The sequence below is a fragment of the Eulemur rufifrons genome, chromosome 17, assembly GCF_041146395.1.
Source record: "Eulemur rufifrons isolate Redbay chromosome 17, OSU_ERuf_1, whole genome shotgun sequence".
NCBI lineage: Eukaryota > Metazoa > Chordata > Mammalia > Primates > Lemuridae > Eulemur > Eulemur rufifrons.
The window spans coordinates 17,872,772-17,893,780 of NC_090999.1; positions in this window are offsets into that span (position 1 = coordinate 17,872,772).

Here is a 21,009-nt window from a genome sequence, read left to right on the forward strand (position 1 = left end):
CTAAAGGTATACCCTTTCATGAAAGGAGAACTAAAGGACAAAAACTTGATTAATCATAAGATATAGGAATAAATGTCAGTAAATATAGATATCTTAAAAATTACAAGCACTTTACAGAAATGTTGGTGTGTATATATACAAACGCACATACACAATTTTTTTTTGAGTCAGAGTCTGACACTATTGTCCTGGGTAGAGTGCAGTGGTGTCATCATAGCTCACTGCAACCTCAAAATCCTGGCTGAGGATATCCTCTTGCCTCAGCCTCTCAAGTAGCTGGGACTACATGCCCACACCACCATGCCTGGCTAATTTTTCTGTTTTTAGTAGAGATGGGGGTCTCGCTTTTGCTCAGGTTGGTCTCAAACTCCTGAGCTCAAGCAATCCTCCCAGTCTCCCCGAGTGCTAGGACTACAGGTGTGAGCCACCGTGCCTGGCCTCACACATACACATTGACTATTTATATTACATATTTTAATAGGTATATACAATATATTATGCTTTTCATAGTGGAAATTTCAAGAAAGGATATTCATAGAATAGAAATTCTATTTATTTTTAATTGTTTATTCTAATTAGCAATATCCTGTAATGAATTGCTTCATTGAAATAATTTACTTTAAGATTATTTATTTCCTAGGAAAATACATTTTATGTTCTACTATACTGTAGTATTTTTCTTTACATTAAATTTGTCAGCTATATCATCAGTTAAAGCAGTCTTCCTTATAATAGTAGCAACATCTTCAGAATTTCAGACATTGGAAATGTGTCTTTTATTCCCCAAATATTTCTTTATTTGGTGATTGTTTTTTTCCAGAAGTCGCATGAATCAAGAAATGTGTACCTTTGTCATCAGGGTAAGATGAAAATATCTGCTTATAAAAATGTGACATTGATTCTTTCTTTCATAATATGAAATCAGCATTTGATACCATTGCAGGCCCTGGGAGGAGGGACATATGCTCCAAGAGGACAGTCTGACCTGCTTCTTCAGCTATAAGACTGCATGGTATATAGTAGGTTCTCAGTGAATATTTTTACTTTTTAATTTTTTTAATTTTCTTCTATGCTGAAATAGCATATTATGGGGGCATAAATGTTTAGGTTACATGTATTGCCCTTGCACCACCCAAGTCAGAACTTCAAGGGTGTCCATCCCCTAGATGGTGCACACCGGACCCATTAGGTGTGTATATACCCATCCCCCCTTCCCCCTGACACCTCCTGACACCAGATGAATTTTATTATTATATGTGCATTTAAGTGTTCATTAGTTAATACCAGTTTGATGGTGAGTACATGTGGTGCTTGTTTTCCCATTCTTGGGATACTTCACTTAGTAGAATGGGTTCCAGCTCTATCCAGGATAATACAAGAGGTGCTAGATCACCATTGTTTTTGTGGCTGACTGGAACACCGTGGTATACATATGCCACATTTTATTGATCCACTCATGCATTGATGGACACTTGTGTTGTTTCCACATCTGTGCAATTGTGAATTGTGCTGCTATAAACATTCTAGTGCAAATGTCTTTTTTATAGAATGTCTTTTGTTCCTTTGGGTAGATGCCCAGTAATGCCATTGCTGGATCAAACGGTAGTTCTACTTGTAGCTTCTTGAAGTATCTCCATATTACTTTCCATAGAGGTTGTACTAGTATGCAGTCCCACCAGCTGTGTATGAGTGTTCCTATCTCTCTACATTCATGCCAACATTTACTGTTTTGGAACTTTTTGATAAAAGCCATTCTCAGTGGAGATAAGTAATATCCTCTTTTGGTTTTGATTTGCATTTTCATGATTATTAGAGATCTTGAGAATTTTTCATATGTTTCTTGGCCATTAATCTATCTTCTTCTGAAAAGTTTCTGTTCAGGTCCTTTGCCCACTTTTTAATGGGTTTGTTTGATTTTTTTCTTGCTGATTTTTCTGAGTTCTATATAGATTCTAGTTATCAGACCTTTATTGGATGTATTGCATGCAAATATTTTCTCTCATTCTGTAGGTTGTCTATCCAGTTTAGTGATAGTTTCCTTGGCTGTGCAGAAGCCTTTTAAATTTGATCAAGTCTCATTTATTTACTTTTATTGATGAAGTGATTACTTTTGAGATCTTCTTCATAAATTCTTTACCTAGGCCAATGTCTATAAGAGTGTTTTCAACATTTTCTTCTAGAATTCTTATAGTTTTATGCCTTAGGTTTAAGTCTGTTATCCATCATAGTTTGGTTTTTATGAGAGGTGAGAGGTATAGATCCTATCTCATTCTTGTACATGTGGCTATTCATTTTTCCCAGTACCATTTATTGAATAGGGATTCTTTCCCCCAGTGAGTGTTTTTGCCTGCTTTGTCAAAGATCAGATGGCGATATGAGAATGGTTTTAAATCTGGGTTCTCAGTTCTGTTCTATTGGTCTATGTCTCTGTTCTTATGCCACTACCATGCTGTTTTAGTTATTATGGTCTTGCAGTATAGATTGAAGTCTGGTAAATTGATGCCTCCCAATTTGTTCTTTTTGCTTAAAGTTTTTTTAGCTATACAGGGTCTTCTCTGGTTCCATACAAAGTATAGAATTATTTTTTAGATATGCAAAAATGATTTTGGTATTTTAATAGGGATTGCATTGAATTTGTAGATCACTTTGGATAGTATATCTCCATGCCTGACCTCTCTCCCCTGAACTTGTATGTCCAGAAATTTTTTGGAGGCTAACAAACCTTCCAAACATATAACTACAAAACTGAATTCATGATAGATCTCTCAAAATCAACTACACCCCAGTCTTCTCCACCTATATTATGGGAAATTCTGTTCTTCAAGTCATTAATTCCAGGGACCTTAAAGTTCTCTTCTTCACACCTCAACATCCAACTAATCTGCAATTCTGGTTGGAACTACCTGTAATATATATTCAAAACATATCTTCTGAGACTTCCATTGTCTTTTATATCTTTCCTGATATAAATAGATTATGTCATTGTTCTCCTAAAATGTATTCTCCACCAAATATCCAGATAAGTCAAGTTTAACCATAGTTCATACCATCCCTCTTCTATAAAGCTTCAAATGGTTCCCTGTGTCTCTAACTTCTTTAAAAATGATCAACAAGGATACATACAAATTACTACCCTCTTCTCCAGTAATATTAAAACCTAGTACTCTCCAATTTGCTGGCTGCACTTCAGCTATATTAGCCTCATTGTTCTTCCATGAACATAGTAAGAACACATAAAAAAATATATTCTGAGTGAGTACATACATAACATTTTGAGCTCTTTTTATATTATGCTCTCTTTAAACACTTATTATGCACCTATTGTGCACATATTCCATATTTTCTGGGTACTAAAGGTATCAAAGATTTATTTCACTCATTGAGAAGGAAACCATTAGAATTATAAAAGTTATTCAAATAGCATTTGAAAAATTAAGTATTTATAGGAATTAAAGAAATAATGTTGATATGAAATCACAAGGTCAGATAGATACAAAGACACTGAATATACTACAGAACAATAATAACATTCAAATTATTTAAGGTTTATTTTTTAACTGTATAGCTTGCAGCTCTAATAAACAAATCTCAACGTACCTTCACAGAGTAAATAGTAGATGGAAGCACCTCCCTTTAAAGAATTAAGTAATCCTTGGCTTCACCAGTTATATACAAAGATCCAGTATGACACTTGAAGTGCCACTCAACTAACCTTTTGCCCTATTTTCAAGTTATTGAAATATTTCTTAACAATGAATATTCTTTTAATGCACATTTTAAGGTTGTGGAAACTGAGGAATAGAAAGACTGAGTAAATTGTCTGAGATCACATATTTAATAAAGGTCAAGGCATGGTTTGAACCCAGACAGTGTGACTCCAGGGGTATTTCCCAAAATAACCATGTGATGCTAATATAATTTTACAGTAATAAGACAACATTATTAAATAAGTGAAGTTAGGTTAACCTCACGGAACAAAAAAGATAACAAAATAAAGTGATTCAAGAAACAAAGCATTATTTCTTTCCTATATAACTGTTCAGGGCAGGTGATATTGATTTTAAGATTACCCATTTTGTTGCCTCTCCAGTAACCTAGATTGGGAGTAGTCCCAGGGAGAAGTGTATCTGTGTGAATATGAGATTTTTATGCACCAGTGAAAGCACATATCTCTGCAACTATTAGTGGATCATTATAATCAAAATACAGGTCTCAGAGAACGTGCATTAGCTATGTGCATAAAAGAGGGAGTAGAGGTGAATATTGTTTAACTGTTAGTAGTTTCAACTTCATTTGCATATATTGACTTAAACCATATTATTTACTTTAATGATACATTATTAGTGTCTCTCCATGTTCACAAATAAATATATTTACATTACTTTTAATTTTTGATAATGTTTTATTATTTCAAAAAGTTCAGAATTATTTTATTTCCACTTTTGGTTGCTTATGTTGCTTCTGGGTTTATTAGCCTAAAAATTCTGCAGTGAATATCCCTGTAAATAAAACTTTAAAGACATTTATAAAATTGTTTAGGATAAAGTTTTTTTTATTTGATATTGTTAAGCATTGCGGTGTACAGATTTATATTTTACATTTTGATAAATTATATTCTTACTATTAAAGCAACGGTGTTCTTTGATTATAATCTCATTGAAACTACATAGAAAAATTTCTAAAATTTCACATTTGATCACTTGACTGGGGAAAATTATTGATCTTATTTTTATCTTTAGTTAATTACTATTGATCTTATTTAATTGATTTATTCTGATTTTTTTTTTTGCCCCTCATTGTTCAATTTAATTTTTCTCTTGTGAATTGATGTTTCATTACATTTTTGTTTGTTGGTAAGTCATGGTTTATTTTTAAATACTATTTATATGACAATGATATTAATTCTTTATCTTAAAATCTGCAAATGTTTTTATTTTTTATTTCATTATGGATATTTCATATGTAAATTAATATTTTGCAAGTTTAAGTGATACAGAATACCAAAAAGACAAGCCATATAAAAACATATCAAATAAATATTTATTAGAACAAATAAATTGTGCTAACATTATTTAGACATTTTTCACAAATATTAAAATTATTTGCATAATTATCAGTATATATATTTCTAGTGGATTACCTTAATGTTCCTAGTTCATTATTCCTCTCTATTAATGTATCCATCACATTTGTCATATACCTTTGATCTATGTGGCATATTTTATTTTTCACAGATGTCTTTCCACAATATGTTACATCTTCCATGGTTTGGTTTGATGTGATCTTGCTACCTTTCATCAAAAGGTGAATTCTAATTTTTATCGTATTGAATCAGGTATGGCTTTATGACTCTCTTTTAATCAATAGAATGTGGCAGATTATACACTGCATGACTTCCAGGACTAGGTCAGAGAAGTCCATGCAGCTTCTGCATGGGTCTCAGTGGATGATTTCTTTGGAAGAAGAAATCACTTTGGAAGTAGAAATCTGACTACTCTGGAAGCATCATGCAGGGGTCGTCATTCTGGGTAATATTAATAGTGCTAGCTGTAAACAAACTTGCAGCCATCTCAGTGCAAATGCCTGACAGGCTAATGCAGCCCACTTGGACTGTCCATATCAGGCAATCCACTAGCTAACCTCCACTCAGTGACCTCATTCAATACCATGAAGAGCAGAATAATCATCCCGCCAGTCTGATCTATAGTATAGATATTCAAAATCCATAATATATAATAAAATGTTTGTTGTTTTAAGCAATTATTATTGGGACCAATTTGTTATGTAGCAGTGGGAATTGAAATATGATACTATCTCAGTTTGACTCCATTTGAGTTTTCTGATTAATGGGTTGTTAGCAGACATAACACAAGATGTTTGACAAGTAATTTCACGTTGATGCTTGTTTTCTTGTTCATCTGTCATCACTATTAGAAGGATATTCCTGGGTTAGTCCACTGTTTTCAGCAAGGTGGAGAGGAATACATATTGCCAAATGGTCTAACTAAGCTTCAACAGATAAGCCTATCCTAGAATATAGCCCCAATCAATGAGCAGACATGTGTGAGCTTAGCAGCCCAAAGACCCTTGAGCAAGCCCAGCTAGAATCAGCACAGAGCAATCAGTATCATACAAACTTCCACCAATGCATAGATGTGTTTTGTTTTGTTTTGTATTCTAGCAATACTTGACAGATACATAGTCCAATAGGATTTTCTACTAATCATGAATTATTTGAGGTCAAAGACTTTGCTATGCTATTTTTTTGTATTCTACATACTCCTTTGAACATAATAAAACCCATTAAAATTTGTTTAACTGAATTTACAGTGTCTTATATTGCAATGTATTCCATTTTATACATCTATATTTTTCTCTAGCTTTAACAGCAAGTAATTGCCTATGCTTAGTTATGCCCTTGGTTTTATTCAAACAATGGCAATACATGTTTATGAATATGGTTAAATGATATTTAGAGTGTACAGGCAGCTTTAGAAAATTATTCTGGATAATGTAGAGCAACATAAGTCAGAAAAACTGCAATGCAATCAGTGTACTATGTAAAGAAATGTTAAGATCCACTAACATTTGCAAAAAGATTGTCAAGATAAATAGAATTTAAGTGCTTACAGCTTGTGTGTATCATAAATATCCCTTTTAGAGGGAGAGATAGTTAGAAGTTAGAGCTAAAAGATTTTGGTTTAATCTTCATTATGGAAATAATAGAGGTGATTTAGGCAAGTTTTATAGTATATCTTTATCTTCATTTTCTTATTAGCTCCTAATAATGCTTTCTTCCCTTCTTCCATGTACACTTGTGTGTGTGTGTGTGTGTGCACGCGTGCGCACACGTATGTGATGAAGCCAATACGTAAAGATAGTAAATCAGGCACAGTTCCATTAAAAGTAAAATAGACATTTTTAAGTGATTGAGAAGCTAGTTCTCCTTAATGATAAAGGTCTTGCATGCCATTTGTCCTTCAAGATTGTTATTTCATATATTTTTCAAAAGTATGTGGAAAAAGAGTCTCAGAATTTGTCACACTATGTTGACTCTGTAGAAATGAAGGAGAAATCTTGACTTAATGTGAGAGCTAACTACTAAAGTCACCTTAACCTACATATCATGTGAGATAGGCACCTCCCTCCACTTTTTTTCTGGTTCTTCTCTGCATGCCAGAACAGTCCTAAAAGCTACCCGAGTGAAGTTTTATTCCTATCTTCAGCAGATACATCTTATGAAGATATCCAGTGTTAGTGGTAGAGCATCTTCAAGCTTGGCAAAATGTATTTATTCTTCCATTGAGTCCGTATTCTTGTGAACCCAATTCTTCAAAGTTTCAAATGTTCAACAGGTTTGATAAGGCTATGTAGCATCAGCTAAAAAACCCAGTAGCATTAAACAGTGTATTTATATTGCAATCTAGAGCTAAGTTTTCTTACTAGACTACAGATCATAAGATAATATAAATATTTACTGTGTAAGAGACTAGGCTAGAAATTAATGTTTGTGATTAAAAATTTAAAAAGCAGAATATGCATATTTAGGATGTTCCGGGTCTATATGGCTGACTAGATTCAACAGAAAGGAATTAAAATTAGTGAGTAGATATTCATCCTTCAAACAGATAGTCTAAGAGAGAATACTGAAACCCAACAGAGAAGTGACAGGAACTGGGAAAGCAGAGAAGAGTGAAGACAGACACCCCGCTTGGCCATGATTGGCAGGAAGATGGGAGAAGCTCACTGACATGGGGAAAGCAAGCGAAAAAATTCCCAGGTTTACATTCTCTCACCAGATACTTTTAAAATTGCAGCTACAGAAGAATCACTAGGCTCCTGTGGGACCCAAGACTGAGGCAAGGAGCTACCCATACAGGAACGCAAAAGTATTGCCTAAACTCTAGTGAAGCCACACAGGGTCTTGAACCCTGAGCTATTCAGAGAGCGCAACCACCAGACATCTCCGTCGTGCTCCAGGGCCTCCACCTACACTGCTGCTGCCACAGCCACAGGGCCACCGAGGGAGTGGGAAGGAGGAACGGGCACATTGATGTACCCCAAAGACAGAAACTGCTGCCATAGCCAAGGAAAGGTGAGGTGAGCAGTCCTTGTCTCCAGCTCCCTGCCTGCAGTCTAGGGACAGCCTGCCCACCCTGGAAGCAAGTCTGTGGCACAACTGTCCCTTTCCCACCTGAGCATTTCAACAGCAGCTGGCAAACATTCTGAGAGCCCAGCCTGCTGAGGTTTAAACTATCTCCACCACCTCTGCTACTACCCGGCCAGGGAGGGAATCCAGGTGCTTGGGTGTGCCTCAAGGACAAAAACTACTGCTGCCACTGAGGGAGGGGAGAACGAGCAGTCTGAGCCCTCAGCTACCTGCCTCTCCTGAAGGGAAGCTTCCCTCCCTGGAGGCAAGTCTGTGGCACAACAGCTCCTCCTCCATTCCAGCTGCAGCCCATAGACTTTCTGGGAGGCAAATGAGCTGCTTCCACCACCATTGCTGCTGCAGGACCAAGGAAGGAGCTAGGGAACTTGGCACTTCCGTGCCCCGGAAGGACCGAGACCACCGCCACTCCTGAGGGAGGGAGATATGAGTGGCCTGCATGCCCCACAGCTGCCTGCTTCTGCTTATCCTTCAGAAAGGAGCAGGCACTCTGCCTGGTAGCAGCCTTGCAGTGCACCTACCCTTCTCCTGCCTGAGCATCTGTCAGACCAGGAGATCACCCTGCCTCTCCGCATGGGAGCCAGTACCAGAACCCAGGGAGGCCTGAGGCCAAGTTTGCCAGCACGGTCTCAGTCTGGTTCCCCTAAGACTCGAGCACACCATCCAGGGACCTGGGGACTAGGCATTATCTAACCTAGTCCAGCACTCTGGCACCTGAATACACTCCCAGGGGGTTGAGGTCTAGCTGACCCAAATGACAGCAACACCACAGTGGGTACTCGCCTGCATGAGCCAAGAGGCAGTGCACCTCTCCCTCTCTACACAGAGCAGTAGTGTTATCCACAAGGGAGAACAGGTGAGCTGCAAATCTATCTGTTCAGAGCTGAGAGAAGTGGTTCTTCTCTAAAGGTATTTGGGCAGAGAGCTGTTCAAAAGGCATTTTCTGTGGATATCTGTGACACTGTGGCCTGGAGATAGATGACAGGGTTTAACTCAACTGAGAGTCACCAGCCTTAGGACAGGGGTGTGATAGGGAAGAATCGTCCCTTGCTTGAGACAACAGAGAACCCCTCACAGTAAAAAAAAGTTCAAACATCTACCCACCAGCTTCTGTTACAGCTGACTATTAAGCCTAAGTGTCACCTACTGGCCCTGGAAGTTAATATGCACAACCCAACTTAACACCTGTTGTCAGAAGGGCAAGTGTTGGAAGGCCTGGAGAATGAGATGTGTCCTCAGACCTCTGTAATTCGAGTACTGAAAAAAGATAGTGAGCCTATTCATATACCCAGTACGTCTCTACTGCAATCAGCATTTGGGAAAGCCACTGCACAAAGGCTCTACACAACCAAGGAACTCATACAGACCCTTACCAAACACAACATACAATATGCTCACACCCTCAAGGGGGAGAAAATAAAATAAAATAACAAACAAAAACAAAGTTTTATCCAAATGAAAGTAAATTCAAAAATAAGAAGTTATAATTCCTCCGGATGAGAAGGTATTAGCATAAGAACTCCAGCAGTGTGGAAAAACAGGCTGTTTTCACACTCACAAAGATTCATGCTAGCTCTCCAACAATGGATCCCAATCAAAGAATAAAATTTTGAAATACAGATAAAGAATTCAAAATATGGACTAGAAATGAACTCAATGACATCTGAGACAGTTGAAAATCAACAAAAGAAGAAAATAGAAAAATTATTCAGGACATGAATAAAAAAATCACTAAAGAGATAAATTTTTAAAAAAATAACAGAACTTCTGTAAATGAAAGACTCATTCAGAGAATTACAAAATATAATGGAAAGTTTGAACAATATACTAGACAAAGCAGAGGAAAGAATTTCAGAGTTTTAAGACTCTAACTCAGTCAGACAAAAATAAAGAAAAAAAGAATTAAAAGAAATGAAGAAAGTCTCCACGAAATGTAGGACTATGTAAAATGTATAAACCTAAGAATCAAAAGTATTCTGGAAGGAGAAGAAGAAAAAGCAAAAAAATTCAAAAACCTATTTGAGGGAATAATTGAAGAAAACTTCTCTGGCCTTACCAGGGACTTAGATGCCCAGATACAAGAAGTTTAATGAACTCCTGGGAGATTCATTGCAAAAAGGACATCACTGAGGCACATGGTCATCAGAATATCTAAAGTCAGCATGAAGGAACAAATCCTAAGAGCAGTGAGAAAAAAAGCATCAAATAACTAAAACAGGAAATCCCATCAGACTAAGAGCAGAATTTTGAGCAGAAACTTTATAAACCAGAAGAGATTGGGGTCCTATTTCTAGTCTTCTTAAACAGAATAATTGTCAGTCAAGATTTTGTATCCTGCAAAACTAAGTGCTTAAATAAAAAAGAAATAAAATCTTTCCCAGACAAGCGAATGGTAAGAAATTCATCATCACTAGACCAGCCCTATAAGAAATGCTCAAAGGAGTGCTAAACATCAAAACAAAAGATCTATGTATGACAGTATAAAAACACTCAGAAGTATAAAACTCACAGGGCTTATAAAACACTAATGTGATTGAGCATGCAAAGCAAGTAAGTAACAATCGACATGATGACTGGAATAGTATCTCACATATTAATATTAACTTTGAATGTAATTGGTTTAAATGCACCACTTAAAAAATATAGATTGGCAGAAGGGATTAAAAAAAAAAACTAAATATCTGCTGCCTTCAAGAGACTCACTTAACTCTTAAAGATTTTTATAGATTCAAGGTAAAGCAGTGGAAAAAGTGCTCCAAGCAAATGAAAACCAAAAGCAAGCGGATATGAGATAAAACAGCCTTTAAATCAAGAACAATAAAAAAAGACAAAAACATCACTACATAATGATAAAGAAGACATAACAATTCTACATGCCAATGCACCTAACACCAGAGCTCCCACGTTCATAAAACAAGTACTACTTGACTTAAGAAAAGAGATAGACAAGAAGACAATAGGAGTAGGGGACTTCCACAGCACTATACAGATCATCAAGACCAAAATTCAACAGAGACTATGGACTCAAATTGGACTCTGGAGCAAATAGAAATACCAGATATTTACAGAACATCCTACCCACAAACTGCAGAATATACATTCTTCTCATGAGCACATGGAACCTTTTCCAAGATAAACCATATGTTAGATCACAAAAAAAGTATAAAGAAATTAAAAATAATAGAAATTATATCAAGTAACTTCTCAGAAAACAATGGAATAAAACTACAAATCAACAGAAAGAGGAACCCTCAAATTATAAAAGCATATGGAAATTAGACAACCTCAATGATCTTTGGAACAACAAAGAAATACACATAGAGATTTTTTTTTTTTCAAATTAAATGATACTATTGACACATCTTACCAAAACCTCTGTGATACAGTAAAAGAAGTACTAAAAAGGAAGTCTACAGCACTATATGCCTAATTCAATATCTTTCAAGTAAGTAAGATAAAAAACTAACAGTCTAATATACGCTTTAAGGAACTAGAAACATAAGAGCAAACCAAACCCAAAACTAGCAGAAGAAAAGAATTTAAAAAGATCAGAGCAGAACTAAATGAAATTTAAACCAAGAAAACAATATAAAGGATCAATGAAACAAAAATTTGGTCCTTTGAAAAAATAAACAAAATTGACAGACCACTAGCTAGAGTGATTAAGAAAAAGATGGAGAGAATTTAAATAAACTCAATCTGAAATAAAAAAGGAAATCTTACCACTGATACCACAGAAACACAAAAGATCATTTAAGAATACTATGAACATCACTATATCCACAAACTAGAAAATCTAGAGAAAATGGATAAATTCCTGGAAAAATACAACTTCCCATGTCTGAACCAGGAAGAAATAAAAACCCTGAACAACCAATAGTGAGCAGTGGGATTGAATCCGTAATAAATTATCTCCCAACCACCACAACCAAAAAAGCTCAGCACCAGACAGATTCCAGCTGAATTTTATCAGATGTACAAAGACGAAGCAATGCCAATCTTATTGAATCTGTTCCCAAAGATTGAGGAGAGACTCTTTCCTAGCTCATTCTATGAAGGCAGTATCACTCTGATATAAAAGCCAGGAAAGGATGCAAAAAGAAAGAAAAAAAAAAAAGAAAGAAAACTACAAACTACAGGCCAATATCTGTAATGACAGATAGATGCAAAATCCTCAACAAAATACCAGCAAACCAAATCTAACAGCACATCAAAAGAATAATTCATCAGTATCAAGTGGGGTTAATCCCAGGAATGCAAGGATGGTTCCACATATACAAGTCAATAATATGATTCAGCACATAATCAGAATTAAAAACAAAACCATATGATCATCTCAATAGATGCTGAAAAAGCATTCCATAAAATCTAGCATCCCTAGAACTGGAACAAGGCAAAGATCCTCAATTTTATTATTCATATTCAACGTAAAACTGGTAGTCCTAGCAAGAACTATCAGGCAAGCGAAAGAAATAAACAGCATCCAAATTGGAAAAGAGGAAGTCAAATTATCTGTTTGTTGATGATATGATCTTATACTCAGAAAACCTTTAAGAGTCCTCCAAACGACTTCTAGATTTGATAAATGAATTTGGCAAAATGTGAGGTTATAAACTTAATGTACAAAAATCAATAGCATTTCTATACAGCAATAATGACCAAGCTGAGAACCAAAACAAAAACTCAATTCCATTTACTATAGCTGCAAAAATAAAATAAATAGAATAGCTAGGAATATATTCAAACAAGGAGGTGAAAGATCTACAAGGAAAGCTAGAAATCACTGATGAAAGAAATCATAGATGACACAAAAAAATGGAAAAACTTCCCATGCTCATTGATTGGTGGAATCCCATTATTAATATGACCATATTGAATCTATAGATTCAATATAATTCATATCAAAATACTGTGTCATTTATCAGAGAATTAGAGAAAACAATCCTAAAATTCATATAGAACCAAAAAAGAGCCTGAATAGTCAAAGCAGTCCTAAGCAAAAAGAACAAATCTGGAGGCACCACATTACCTGACCTCCAATTATAGTACATGGCTAGAGTAACCAAAATAGCATGGTACTGGCATAAAAGTAGACAAACAGATCAATGGAACAGAATTAAAAAAACTCAGAAATAAAACCATATACCTACCGCCACTTGATCTTTGACAAAGCAGACAAAAACATACACTGGTGAAAGGATATACTATTCAATAAATGATACTGAGAGAATTAGATAGCTGTATAAAAAGAATGAAACTGGATCCTTATCTCTCACCAAATACAAAAATTAACTCAAGATGGATTAAAGACTTAAATGTAACACCTGAAACCATAAAAATTCTAGAAGAAAATGTAGAAAAAATTCTTCTGGATATTGGCCTCAGCAAATAATTTATGAATAAGACCCCCAAAACAAATGCAACAAAAACAAAAACAGAAAAATTGGACTTAATTAAACTAAAAAGCTTCTGCACAACAAAAGCAATAATCGAAAGGGTAAATAATCTGCAGAATGAGATACAATATTCACTGTCTATGTATCTGACAAAGGACTAATATCCAAAATCTACAAGGAATTCTTCTTACAACTCAGCAATTAAAAAACTCCATTAAAAAAATGAGCAAAGAACATGAGCGGTAATTTTTAAAGAGAAGATATACAAATTCACAAAGAAATGTACGAAAAAATGGTTAACATCACTAGTCATCAGGGAAATGCAAATTAAGTTGGGATCTCAATGAGATACTAACTTACCCTGTCAGAATAGTCATGATTAGTAAGTCAAAAAGCAATAGATATTGGCTTGGATGAGGTGAAAAGGGAATGCTTATACACAATCCCACTACTGGGTATCTATGCAAAGGGAAAGAAATTAATTTATAAAAATTAATAAATTAAATTAATAAATAATAAATTAATCAATATATCAAAAAGATACCTGCTATCATATGTTTACTGCAGCACAATTCACAGTAGCAAAGATATGGAATCAACCAAAGTGCCCATCAACCAATGAGCGGATAAAGAAAATTTGGCATATGCATATTGTGAAGTACTACTCAGTCATAAGAAAGAATGAAATCATGTCTTCTGCAGCAACATGGATGGAACTGGAGGACAGTATTCTAAGTGAAGTATCTCAGGAATGGAAAAGCAAATACCACATATTCTCACTTATAAACAGGAGCTAAGCTATGGCTATGCAAGGACAAACAATGTGGTATAACAGACATTGGATCTTCTAAAGGGGTGAAGGATGAAAAATTTACTTGTTAGATACAATGTATATTATCTGGGTGATGGGTACCCTAGAAGCTCTGACTTCATCACTATATGATATATGTATGTAACAGAATTCAATTTGTACCCTTTCAAATCTATTGAAATAAATTTAAAATACAGAGGTTTAGGGGGCTCTACTTTGCCATGATTTTTTTCACTTCCTAAAATCCATATGGAAAAATTGAAACTTAATTTGGAGATATTCCCTGCCAGTTATTAATGGGAATATTTGTTTTCCAAATACTTGGTAAATGTGCACCAAAAAAGTACTTATCATCTTCCAGAAAGAATAACATTTAATGCCCTTCAATAATTCAGAATATTTTATAAATATTAGAAATGTTAAGTAATGGAACATCTTCACTCTGGATTTTTCCTAAAATTTTTCTTCAGGTCTCCTTTAGTTATTTCTTGCATATTGAAAGTTTTACATTTTCATTTCCACTTAAATTTGTATATTACTAGCATTCTACTGCTAAATTGAATGTGAGTTCTATATTTAAAAAGAGGCTTCACTTTAATTGCTGCACAGGTCATATACTGTTTATAAGAGCAACTATCCATGCTACAATTAATTTCCTTGCAATTCTCAGTTTCCAGTCTTCCACTCTGATCTCTACGATAATATATCATTATCCTAATTGCAAAAGTTTTTATTGGCATTTTTCTAACATTAATATCACGAGGGAAAATTCTATAGCCTGCTATTGTAGAATTTATTTTATTGATGACTTTGGCTTCCCTGGAGAAGCTGCCTTGACTGAACATGGTCTGCAGCTGCAATTCCCCCGAAGTTGTTTCCTCAGTTTATTAACATCCAATAAATATTCAGCAATATATTCTTCCCCATATGTTCTTTTTTACTATTTCGTAGGTTATTCTAAATTCATCCAGTTTGGGGAATGAATGCTTTAGGGTTTTATTTTCTGGTGATGAGGTAATCCACTACCAAAAACAAAGCAAAGCAAGCACCAACAGCTCTTCCCATGTGATCCAGATGTTCAGCCAGGGCAGACTCTATACGTGTATTCCTTTTCTTTCTGAAGTCTCTCACATCAGAAAAGGAAATGAAGAAGATGAAACAGAGAAACTCAGAGAGAAAATAAAATGAATGAAAAGCTTGTGTACTTTTTTAGACAGATGTTATAAACTGAATGTTTGTGTCCTCCCAAAATTCATATGTTGAAACCCTAATACTCATCATGATGGCATTAGAAGGTAGGGCCTTTGGGAGGTAATTAACTCGTGAGAGTGGAACTCTCATAAATGGGATTCCTGTCCTCATAAGAAGAGACAGAAGAGTTTGCTCTCTATCTTGGCTTTCTACCATATAAGGGTACAAAATGATGATGGCCTTCCTCAAACCAGGAACAGGACCTCCAAAGACAATGAAACTGCTGCCACCTTGATCTTGGCCTTTCAGGCCAACAGAACTATAATAAATTAACGTTTGTCATTTAAGCCACACAGTCTATGGTAATTTGTTATAACAACCCGAACTGATTAAGATAGGCACACTTACCTACTGCCTTTCAATTCCTCATTACATAATGGATGTTACTCTCTGCTGTGTGTCAGTCTTTAGTCTTTTTCATTACCATCTTTAATTCAATAGCATGCTTTTTTAGAACTATCATGATTTTTTCCATCTTTAACCTATCACATACTGTAACAGTAATATTTTGTCCCAAAATAGCATGCAATGGCTTAAAACACTTGATTTTTGGCTTTAACAAGCAATATTAAGCCCATCTATTTCAATTCACACTACCAAACTGACTGCAGTTACTTGATTTGCAGCAATTAGTCATCTTTGAAACAAAAATATTTCATTATTCTGTTGCTAAATTGTTTTTCCTGTCTAGAGTTGATACAATGACAAACCCACATAATATTCTTCCATTGTGTAACCTTTGTGCAATTTGTACTGAAAGGTTTGTTTTGAGGTTAGAGTTCAAAATCTTTTTCTTCTCATTTTTCCCATATTTAAATTTGGATTCTGACTCATTAGTTTTAAGGTGGATAAATCATTGTACAAAGAATTGTGAAACATGTCATTTATTGACCCTAGAATGTAGCTAAAGGACACAAGATACTTTGACAGTAAATATGTAGAATGATGATTGCTTGAATTTTACTGATATCTTCACCTGTTACCAGAAGACAAGTATCTAATATTCAGTTTTTACTCTCCTTTCCCTTCACTAAATTTTAATAGAATAATTATAAATAGCCATATGTATTCTATATACAATTATAGTTCCTTTAAAGACTAAGAAGGTATATCTGAAGATAAAGAAAACAATTTGATTATTTTTAACATACACTTTGATTTAATCTTCACTACCTTTCACTGAGAATTGTCCAATTGTAGGAACATCTGCATCGGGAAAATTTATTATTTTTTCACAAGTCAACAATATTCAAAACAGAAACGTTTTGCATATTGTATATTCAACTAAACAAACTATAATTTTGTGCTTTCTTGACACTCATCACAAAATAAGATCATTTTGTTTTCTTAAAATCAAACAATAGTAATTGCAGACTAGTTTATGACTATCTTCATCAAAACTGTGTATATATTAATTGTTGAGCATATAAGCAACTTTTCATAAAATGATTACATTGTTTAAAATATAATGAGTAGAAATGGCATTTCAAAGATAATAAACCACGTTTTTTTCCTCCACAACAAAAATAATGCTTTCTGATTTTCATTATAGATATGAAATTGACTGTACAAAAGAAATGAGGATCCTTTCTTTCTTTATATGCTTACTTCATCATTTTAGTTCTATAAACTTCTGAATTCACTTTTGAGGATATTAATATTTGCATAATGTATGGAACTTAAACTTTATAATGTACCTTTATTATACACATTCAAAAAATTGTTCAATTGCTTCTGACTAGTTTATGGCAAATGTTTTAAGCTATACCAAAAATCACATAAATATTAAATAGTTATAAATTACCAACTCCTAACATATAAAAATATGTCATATTTATAGGTCACAGAACTTTTGTAACCTTACTGTAGATATGAAGAAAAAAATTCCCTGAGGTTCAGGAGCCCGATTAATAAATATGAAAACAAGATCTGAATACAGACTAGCTAAAAAATAATCTGACACTTGTTCCTCTAGACCACACTGCTTTCGTCTTCTTTAACAGTAAGTGTTAGAAAATGAACTGATACTGTAGAATGGCAAGTATAATAGCAACTCATTTACATGTTCCTGTTGCATGACAGACACCTTAACCCAGCAACCTGCAAATCAATATTACATCTTTATAAATGAAAAGAAAAATCAGAGCAGAAGTTAAGTAAACTGCCCAAGGAGATTTTTTTTTTATTTCAAATAAAAGATCATTGGGTTCTGCTATCCACAGTTTAAATTAATTCTCCATACAGTAAATTTAATTACCTAAAATGCTATAAGGAATATGAAAAATCTTGGTTAATTATTATATTTCCTGGAGAATATGAGGATTAGCCATTTGAAAAGTCTTGGAGCATATTAAAATTAGTTCAGTGCTAACCTCTGCCAAACATATTATTATTTCTTCAAAGAGTCAGAAAGCACAGTGGAGTCTTACAGTTCCTCAGAGTTATCATTATGAACATGAATTATCACTATTCAGCATGTATGGGTTTGAGTAGGCTAGGAGAATTGAGAGAGGTAGAATTTCAAGTGAACTAACTTTTACTGACTATAGTTGGGTGTTAATCACTAGGCCTCTAGGGTACTATTTAACATATTTCTGTTGCAGCCTGTTAAGACCTCAGTGACCCATTGAGGCATTGTAGTTTTCTAAGTATAAAAATTACTGCCAAGATATATTTGGAAACTGAAGTGAATCCAATAGCCATTACTATTATATCCACTCCCTTTGGTTAACATAAACTATGTGCCAATATCATTTCCTATTCAAAAAAATTCACTTATAAGTTTACACACTAAACTAATATAGGTCCATTACATCTCACGCTATTACAGTCTATTATATTTAGGAGATATATAGATCTATACATACATATAAAATTCCTAGATATAAAAATATAGATAGATATAAACATATACATAGATACAGATATCAATATTGATATATTTCCTGTGTGGAAAATTGTCAATCAGTAAACCATAATTCTAGGTAATGCATTAGGTAAAAGAATTGGGAATTAAAAGCCTGTTTAGTCTATTGCATACAAATATATATGCATTTTTCATTATATTAAATCTATCATTCTTATTACAAATATAAGAAAATCTAATTTTTTCATTTGCTAGTTAAAAGTATAAATTCATGATAGATTTAAAACAAATTCAACTATGAATGAAGAAAAAAATGATGACAATGACTGTTTTCCATAGGTGGAAATGCATATGCATTATACCAATTTAAATTCTGTAACAACCTGCAGGTGGGCACAGTAACTCCCAACCTATTTTTCCAGTGTAGGTAAGTGAAATACAGAGACTTTCAGTAACTCTTCTAAGAGTTCATCTTTCAAATGAGTAGAGGGAAAAAATAGTGGAAACAAAAGAAGTCACTCTAATGATAATGGACACCTCCCAAAGCTTCCTTTGGTATTATGGGTGTTTGCATATGCCCAAACTCCAACTGTACGCATTAAATATGTGAAGTTTTTGTGTATCAACTATACCTCAATAAAGCTATTTAAAGAAGAAAAAGAAAATAGTCACACTACGGGAAGCATATTTCATCTATGGTACAACAAAACTTGTGCTGTAGGCTGGGACTTGAGCTTGCAGATTCATGAACCACTTTCTAGCTTGGTGTTTGTTTGAAAAGGGAAAAATAGCCCTTATTAGCGTGCTAAAGGGGAGAAAAACATACTGGAATCACACAGATAAACACTGTGAGATATAGCCCAGACACATTCGGCACTCTAAATTTCCCCTCTCCATTACCAGCCACAGTGCTTACATTTCTCATTGTTTTTATCTCCATCCTTTCTTCTGGATTGGGAAAACATCACGAATACAATTATCCCTAGTGTCAGTTCTACTTTTTAATATGCTAAAAACTATTTAAATCCTGCCTTTTTATTTACAGTTTATTTTAAACCTTTTTTTAAAAAAAAAATCACTCATATTTCTTTACCTTTCATCTTTTTAAAAGCAGCTTAGCCATATGTCTTCTTTGAATTTTTACCTTCTGTTTTATAGATACATTTCTAATCTGTTCATAATAAAAAATAATGGCGAACATTTATTTAGAAATTTCCCCTTAGCAGACACTATGCTGAGCAAGTCTGCATCTAATCTGCACATGAAACCTGTAAAGTATCAGGACACGGTTTATTTCATACATGGCACCAGGAGATATAGTAACTTGTCTAAGAGCACGGTGCAGAATTGTAGAGCTGATTGAACCTAGGACATCTAAATAGAATCCATGATTCTAACCATTATGGATGAAAACCTAATGATTTCCTTACAATGTGTCACTTATTGTAATAATTCATTTCCAAATGTCTGTATCTCTGTGATGAATTATTTTTTCCATCATTTTGTTTGCTCAATTTTGTTGACATTGTTTTCTGCTTATTTTTCTCTGGAGAAAAATATATATTATCAGAACTTTCAGGTTCCCTTTACCTATAATTAATCCCAGTTTCTTCCCCTTCAGTCTTCTATATCTAGAACCCAATGTTTTGATGAAAAGTGATGGAATATTTTCTTGCCTTTATTGATTAGTTTACCTAAACACTGAATAATTACACTTTCTATTGTGTACTGTTACTAGAAACATTTTTGTTTCAGCCTGCACCTGTGAATTCATTGTTTAAAATATATTTCCGAGAAACAATGCAGGTGCACCATATGTGAAAAACAAATTATGTATTTGAGTGGATACCTTAGTACACAAAATAACTAACGACTAATGTTTATTCAAAAGCCATTTCTAACTTCAATGTAAAAATGGTTCCACCTTTAATTTGTGTCCCCTTATATTCTACACATATAATTATTGATTTAATTCTGTCACCATTATATTCCTTGAGAAAAATAAATATTTCTCATTATGCAAAGAGATTTAGAATTTTTAAATAACTTGGTATATTTAAATTTTAATAAGTATCTGTGGAATTAATGCTGGTATTAATGTATATTCATCTTTAATTCAATATATAAAATAAATTTGACTTATTACTCTCCATTATTTCATGCTAATCAATGACCCTTACTTGTATTCCAGTTTAGGAGGAAAAAAAATCTTTACTCTTAAATTTAACAAAGAAGCATACACATCTTATTTTTAAAATGTTTTTGTAAAGATGTTTGAAAGTATACTGAAAGAATATAGTTACAACAGACTTGTAAGCAAAAAAGATCATTTCACTTTAAATAATTTAATCTTTCCATGGAATAAATGGGCTTATTTTTAAAAGTATATTTACTAATAACACTGCTCTTATGAGCATTAACCAGATGTGTCAAGAGAAAATATACCAAACGTGTTTAATTATCTCTGTTAGACATCTAGACATTAACCCAAACTTTATTATTTTCACAATAGTTACTG